This window comes from Acyrthosiphon pisum, unplaced genomic scaffold (genome assembly GCF_005508785.2).
Source record: "Acyrthosiphon pisum isolate AL4f unplaced genomic scaffold, pea_aphid_22Mar2018_4r6ur Scaffold_5956;HRSCAF=6517, whole genome shotgun sequence".
NCBI lineage: Eukaryota > Metazoa > Arthropoda > Insecta > Hemiptera > Aphididae > Acyrthosiphon > Acyrthosiphon pisum.
Window position 1 is genome coordinate 824 of NW_021775661.1, and position 7,877 is coordinate 8,700.

At 24.7% G+C, this 7,877-nt stretch overlaps 1 long non-coding RNA gene across 1 annotated transcript; it reads left to right on the plus strand.

The window, feature by feature from the left end:
* The first annotated feature begins 7,275 nt into the window (after positions 1–7,275).
* LOC115035058 lies at positions 7,276–7,708 on the plus strand. Its single transcript, XR_003840218.1, has 2 exons — positions 7,276–7,411; positions 7,579–7,708. It is a non-coding gene; the product is annotated as an uncharacterized LOC115035058 (long non-coding RNA).
* Positions 7,709–7,877: the final 169 nt, after the last annotated feature.

The window sequence follows — 7,877 nt, forward strand, 5'->3', positions numbered from 1 at the left end:
TACCTACCTACCTAGCACAATATAGTGAAATAGTTAATATATTATACGTACAATCTATGCATTTATAAATTTAAATTTAAATATTTTATTTAATAGTAATAATAATATATGTTCATTATTTATTAACTAAAGTTAATACTGTTATACATATTTTGTGCAGCACTGGTGAAATAATTATTAAAGATATCTGATATTTCTTTTGAATTGTTAGAAATATATGTAATTTTTCCCCAGTGGCACTTTGTATGAATTGGATAGGACATTTATTTTTTGAACGGTTATACATATAGTAATCTCTTTAATTATTTTCCAGTTTAATTTGGAGTTATGGCTTGCTCTGTCTAATTCAGATTGATATCATTTTGTATTGCTATTTGTATAGTGTTAGAAAAGATATTTCTGTATTGTAGGTACCTATAGTGTTTTTTAGTTTTTTGTTTCTAGGGTTTTTCTTTGTAGATAAGTGTAATTTATCTATTGAAATACCTATTGTAATGTATTGCTTGTATGAATATATTTCATATTATTAAGGAATAATATTTTCCACAATGGATACAAGTTTTTCATATCCAACCATATTATTTTAAACATTACAAATGGACTTTATTGAGGACTTTATTTATTTAACATGAATGCTATTCATTTTAACTACCTATTTATGATTTTGAATTCAATAACTATTTATAATATATAGTTGGAAACATACGAGAAACATAGGTACTATTCAATTGTTATTATCTTTGGTTAGGTAATACCTATTATTACCCTTTGAGGATATATTTGTATGGTTTAAAAGATGACGTGATATCCGCATGTGTTATCTCTGTCTTACAAGTGCGTAACATAGCAAATTATAGGCAAAGCAGAACACGTGTAGCTCCATTAGCTTAAAAATTTGAGTAAATTTACCTCTTATAAAATCTAAAGATAAGATTATTATCTAAACAACCTCATGGGCTTTTTTATAATTTAATTTTAAAGTGAGTTATGAGTTCTTTAAAATGTATGAACAATTTACAATTTTGAAATACTCATAACTCGCTTTGAAATTAAAATGTAATGAAAAGCCCGTGAGGTTGTCTAGATAATAATCTTACCTTTATATTTTATAAGAGGTCAACACACTTGTAAGATGGAGAAAACACATGCGGGTATCACGTCCTCTTAATAGGAACTACTGTTTTAATTTCTAATAGGTTTTTATAAGATGGATTTTGAAAAAAAATCACATTTAAGTGCTCGATCTAAAAGAAGACGAATCCAAGAAGAATTGCAAAGTGACGATGGAGCTTTTTTAATGGGTGATTTGAATAATAGCCCAACTACATCAAAAAACAGCGAATCTTCTTTTCAAACAAACATTAATATTTGCTCTAGTCAACCAGTCTCTCTGCAATTAAATGAAACAATTGACAAATCTCCATCCTCTCAAAATCCTCAAGAAATAGAAAACTTAGATTTGATTTATGAGTTTTTAAATAACAAATCAAGCATATTGACTTCATCAGAATCAGAATCTGAACAAGATGAAGATAATTATATAAATGAAACAAGGTTATGTGATCAAACTTTTTTTTTTTGGAACATGTATTGCTAAGTGGGCTGTCGACTTTAATATTCCACAAAATGCATTAAATAAACTACTAGTTCTTTTAAATCAACATAAATGCTTTAACGATTTACCTAAAGATTCAAGGACTATTTTACAATCGAAAACAGTAGTTGAGCCATATAATTTTGATGCTGTTGAACCTGGAACATATCATCATTTTGGTCTATTGAATAGAATTAAAAACAATCTTCCAGAATGTTTGAAAGATGATACCGATATCCATATTGTGGTAGGAGTTGATGGTTTACCAATTTTCAAAAGTAATCCAGAACAATTTTGGCCTATACTAGCATACATTCGCCCAGAAAATAATAATGTATTTCTAGTTGGACTTTATTGTGGCAAAGTAAAACCTGCTGATAGTAACAGTTTTATTAAATCATTTATTGATGAGGCACTATTATTAAAAGATAATGGTATTTGTATTAATAATAAAGTGTATAATCTATATATAGATGTATTTTGCTGTGGCGTGCCTGCAAAAACGTTTTTATTAAAGACCAAAGGACATTCTGGATTTTTTTCTTGTTCAAGGTGCGAACATGAAGGCAAATTTTTATCAAATAGAATGTGTTTTCCTTTTTCTTCTCCTACAAGATGTCCGCCTAAGAGGACACATCAAAATTATGTAATGCAATCAAATGAAGACCATCATGTTGGTGATATATCTCTCATATCCTCATTACCTTCATTTGATGTGGTCTCCGATTTTTCACTCGATTACATGCATTTGGTGTGCCTTGGTGTTGTTCGGAAATTGATTCTATTGTGGATTAAAGGTCCGGTTAGTATTCGATATCCTTCATGGAGAATAAAAGAAATATCAATACATCTTGAAGATATTAAAGCTAATATTCCATGTGAGTTTGCAAGAAAAACTCGTAAGCTAGATGAAGTGAATCGTTGGAAGGCAACAGAGTTCCGTTTGTTTCTGTTGTATGTTGGAACTATTGTTACTAAAAATGTATTAACTGTCGAACATTGGAAACATTTTTTTGGTTTAAATGTAGCAATGATTATACTTCTCAGCCCAGACCACGCTAAATTTATAAATATTGCCAGAAAATTGTTAGACAATTTTGTGAGAAAATTTGAAAATATTTATGGTCCGCATCTGATATCCCATAATGTACATGGTTTGACACATATTTGTGACGATTATGAAAAGTTTGGGCCACTTGACAACTGTTCTGCATTTCCATTTGAGAATTTCATGGGTTCCCTGAAGAAAATGTTAAGGAAACCCGATAAGCCATTACAACAGATTGTCAAAAGATATAATGAAATTTGTCATTTAAAAACTAAAATTCGAACTAAAATAGCCCAATATCAACTTTGTGGACCACATGTACGTGGACCAATATTAGAGAATGCATTAAAAGGAGACCAGTTTACTTCTGTTGTACTAAAAACAATGAAAATAAAAACGCACATAGAAGCTGACTCCTACCTACTTACTAGTGATGATAATGTTGTAAAAGTTTTTAATATAATATGCAACCAAAATTTAGATGAAGTTATTTTAATATGTAAAAAATTCAAAAACCAACACATAATGTTTAATGATCCCATAAAATCATCAAAATTAGGCATTTATATAGTTGATAAATTATGTAATAATTTTATTTGGTATAAAATTAGTAGTATTAAAAAAAAAGTTATGCTCTTACCTCATATTAATAATACATTTATTGCTCTACCAATTGTTCATTCTACTGAAATATAAACTTTTTATTGTTAAACTCATAAACCTAATACCTATACAATTGTGTTTCCTATTATTATAAGACAATATTAAATGTATTATTCAGTTTTACTATTAAAAATTAATACCATTATATAAGATAATTATATTTACCTATATTGAGTTACCTATATAATATTACTATTTTTATTTATTTATTTTATAATGTAACTAGGAAAAATATTAATTTCAATTTACAGTATAATAATGTGGTCAATCGTTGCATTTGATGCAGACAACTCTGTAGAAGTTGTACCATCAAATTGGTTTCATGATAATGTATGTGCATGGCCCAAAAAAAATTTGAGATCATACATTGACAATCAAGTATCACCAAATGAAAAATGTTTTTGTTATTTAAATGCTCGCAAATTAGGAAAAGATTTAAGTATGAACTTATTTTTTAATTTTTATAAATTTTAAGTACCTAGTGAATTATGTTATAGTTTGTTTCACTAAATTTACAGTTAGTTATACAATTGCCGAGGAAAAGGCCAATCTGGGTAAACAGACATCTGATTTGTCAACAAATGAATCTTCTCAAGAACATTTTGATACAAATAAACTGAAATTAAAAAGAAAGGTATCTCTTGAAAAAGTGACTAAAGATAATAAAGTTTTATGGAGCCCAGATTCTGGTGATATTTTTGGTAAGCATTATTTTATCATAAATTATTTAAAATGTTAATTGAACTATATTATGTTTGTGACTTTGTTAAATACCTATTGAATTAAATTTTATTTAATAATTTCAGATGATAGCGATGTTGATCCTTTATACTCACCGACAGTATTGAAGAATAATGTCCAAGGTAAAATATATATTATATATTTGCATATTGTTGAAAAAGTAAACATTTATCATGTTTTACATATATTATGTATATTATTACTAACATGTATAACGGTACATATTATTATATTTGCATGTTCAATATGTATATTATTGTTATATAATATGTAATAACATATTATTACTATACACTATTATACATATTCAATATATTATATACAAAATAAATACATCCTAGAGTATTTATATTTACCCATATTTTGCGTAATTATATCTATTATATAATAGTTATTACTTTTGTTTATTTTAAAATGAATTACTAATTAATATTTCCCTTAAAAATTACTTATTATAGTTACTAATATTTTTAATTTAACAGTATTCCGTAGTGTATATATATACTACTTTGCAAGATTTTTGGAAAATGTATTATTTACAACTATCATTTTGTAATATTAAATACTATTAGAACTTGTTATAGGTGAATTGTCATCACCAAAACATCCTTCAGCAAGCTTACCAGTATTGGCCAGAAAAAAGTTAGACTTTGACATTTGTTCTTCAGGTGGTCCAAACAAGATAAAAAAACTTAAAACCGCAGCTGGTAAATAAATAAATGCTTATTATTTTAACTTTTTTTGTTTAATGCAGACACGCATACAGTGTGAAATAATTTAAATGGTAAAACACATTCATTAAAATTAAAAATAACTATTGTTTTACAATAATATTAGCTAGTTTGGATTTTTCTCCATTATAGAGTATTATTTAATAGTTAATTTAAACATTTAATAAAAATATGTAAATTGTTACACATTATTATCATGTTAATTATAATAATGTTGAATATATAATTCAGATTTCTAATATAATTATAAATAAAACTTCAATTTAGTAGGTATTCTAGTATCCAAATCGATAGATATTTAAGATGGTATATATTATTTATGTGTAATATACTAATATATTATATGGTTAAAAATTTAAATGTTTTAGGTAATTCAGTGTCTCATAATAAGTCATTATCAACAGAATCACAAGGTATTTCATATTATTATAGTGATCCTAGAAAAAGGGTTTGCTTATCAGTAAGTCCCAGTACATCAAACAAAATACAGGAATTTAAAAATGCTGGTAAGTTTTTTATTTTTTATACTAGCAATATATTATTTTTTTTTGATGATTTTTATTTTGATGATATCGTTTTAGATCAAAGTAAAGCAACACCCGATAGTATAAAACATACTGAAATTATCAGTACATCATCGTCACCATTTAAGGTCACTCGTCATGATGAAAATTATATAGCAAGTACTTCTCAAACTAATCAAAACAAGAAGATGAATAATAATAGTGGTATGTTTATTTATATTGATTTGAGGTACTTATATAGGAATCTTTTATATCAATAAGAAATCCCAAATATATTTTCTTTGTAGGTCCAGAAAACTCATGACGAGATTTTAAATAATATTTAAATATTTATAGATTTACCTAGTATTTTGAATTCTAAAGGTTAATTTAATTACAATTTTAAAATATTTTTTTCTAGATTGGTAATATAATAAATTTAATAATATTTGAATGTTATATGTATTTATATATACTATACATTTATACCTCATAATATATTTAAAATGTATAGGTATCAAATTAGCGCACTATTATAATATAATGTAAAGTAATTCATTAATATAATTTAAAATAAAATATATTATGACACTTCTTATATAGTTTTTTATAAACTCCAAAAAGTATACTTAGTTTAATATTTATTTTCTATTTTGATTGGTATTTTATATTAGGTCTAAAAAAAATATAAAGGTTTCAATAACTAATTTAATTTATTTTACATTTAATTTATAGATACCATTGAAAAAATTAACCGTAACGTCTTGAGTTTGAAGTATGAAATTAGATCTCTGCACGAAAAAGTCGACAAACTTGATGAAATAATTAGAAACTTCACAGTAAACAACAATGTTGGATATGACAGAGATGTCGGTAGTTTTGAAGCAGATTCATTTCAAACATTGTTAAGCAGTGATTTTCCTTTAGAAGATGAAAATGCTCTTCAATCATTCGAAAATAAGCTATTAGACAATAGTTTTAGGTTGCAAATGGTAAGTTGATACATTTTTAATTGTATATGTTATATTTCTTTTGATAAATGATAAATAATATGTATTTGATTTGACAAATTATGTAAATTATAATATTTAAATAATTAATCACATAATTTTATGTTTTAGGTTACCGAACTTAGCCGTTATGTGCGCAATACGTTGCCAAGCACCATTCGATCCATAATGCGTTTCCTGTTCAAAGATTCATTACTTCAAGAATACAGTTATAAGGGCCAAAAAAAGAAAAAAGTGTTTTCAACACTTGGAGCTACCTCTATTATATTTGGTATATATTTTACTGACGAAAAATTATTATGATAATATATATATAGGAATATTAACAATGAACTTTAAAATTATAGACGCTGTGAAAAACATGAAGCGTTATCATAAGTATGACAAAATTGATGTGGAACAACCTATGAAAATTTTTATTGCTGGTGCAAAATTTAGGGACAATAATAAGATTTCAGAATAACAATTATCATATTTATATAATTTGTATTATTAATAAGTATTAATTATGTGCAATAATAAACCTATATAAAAAATAAAAAATAATTTACAATTAATATTATAGTATTCATTTATTTAAAAATATAAATATATTATTTAGAAAATAACCATTTTATTGTTTAAATTATAAATAATGATATAGAAATATAATTATGAGAATAATATAATAAATATTATTATAAAAATAATATAATAATATTATTATAAAATAATATTATGATATTATTAAGTAATGTTAATATAATGTAACTTTGGTGGCCAACCATTATTATATAAATAATATTATGACATTTTTCTAATTAAAAAAATGGAGAAAAAAAAACATTTATATAATCATGTTCATTACTCAGAAAATATTTTTTTTATGTCATATTAATATTTTTTTGCTATCTGGGAATATGTATTATGTATTTACAGGTAAAAAAATAATGAATAAAATAATTATATTTGATTTTGATTTCACAAATTAACAGTCAAGTTAAATAAACAGTTTAATTCTTAACCAATTTGTGTTTGTACTAATTATTTTTTCAACTGTTAATAAATCAATGTCAACATACATTGGAAATTCAAGATTTTATAAGTTATTAAGTGGTTAATACCTATAGGTACTATAACATGTAAGTATTGAACCAAATAAAATTATTGTTGATTAAAAATAAATATGTTCTAACACATCATTTTAAAATTTCAGTGAAAAAAAAAAAAAATGTTTCTGTTTTTTATATACTATATTAAATAGATGAAAATAATATTAATGTTGTAAATAAATGTTTTATATTTGCAGGGAAAAACTGAAAGATAAAATAATTATAATCAATTTTGAATTCACTAACTATCGACGTACACTAAGGAACTGATTTAATACTTATTATTACAGAAATATCATACAAAAGCTAAAAAAAATTGAAAACTGAGTATGTTCGTAAAGAGTTTAAAAAAGAGTCAAATTATCTTAAAAATTTTATCGTGTATAGAAAATGCTAATATAAACATTCAGTGAAATTTTCAAGTATTTACAGTCTTTCGTTTTTTAATTACAACAAAATAAGAAAATCGTTACATGAGAAATCGATTGAATATCCA